This window comes from Corvus brachyrhynchos, unplaced genomic scaffold, assembly GCF_000691975.1.
Source record: "Corvus brachyrhynchos isolate BGI_N302 unplaced genomic scaffold, ASM69197v1 scaffold4, whole genome shotgun sequence".
Lineage (NCBI taxonomy): Eukaryota > Metazoa > Chordata > Aves > Passeriformes > Corvidae > Corvus > Corvus brachyrhynchos.
Window position 1 is genome coordinate 184,836 of NW_008237878.1, and position 227 is coordinate 185,062.

Genomic DNA, 227 nt, shown 5'->3' on the forward strand with positions numbered 1-227 from the left:
AAGGAAGGATACTGCCGGAGGCAAAGCTCTCCTGATCTTGTTCCACGGGATTTGTGCTCTTGTGTAGCCTCCTGCACTCTATTGCTTCTACAGACGACAGCCCGTGTGCTAACTCATCGCACAAAGCAAAGAGGGAAGAGGATTTGGTATAAACTTTAGAAAAATAAAACCCCGAAACCAAAAGAAAATGAACCCAAAAAAACCCAGGAAAAAAAGGACCCCCCCTG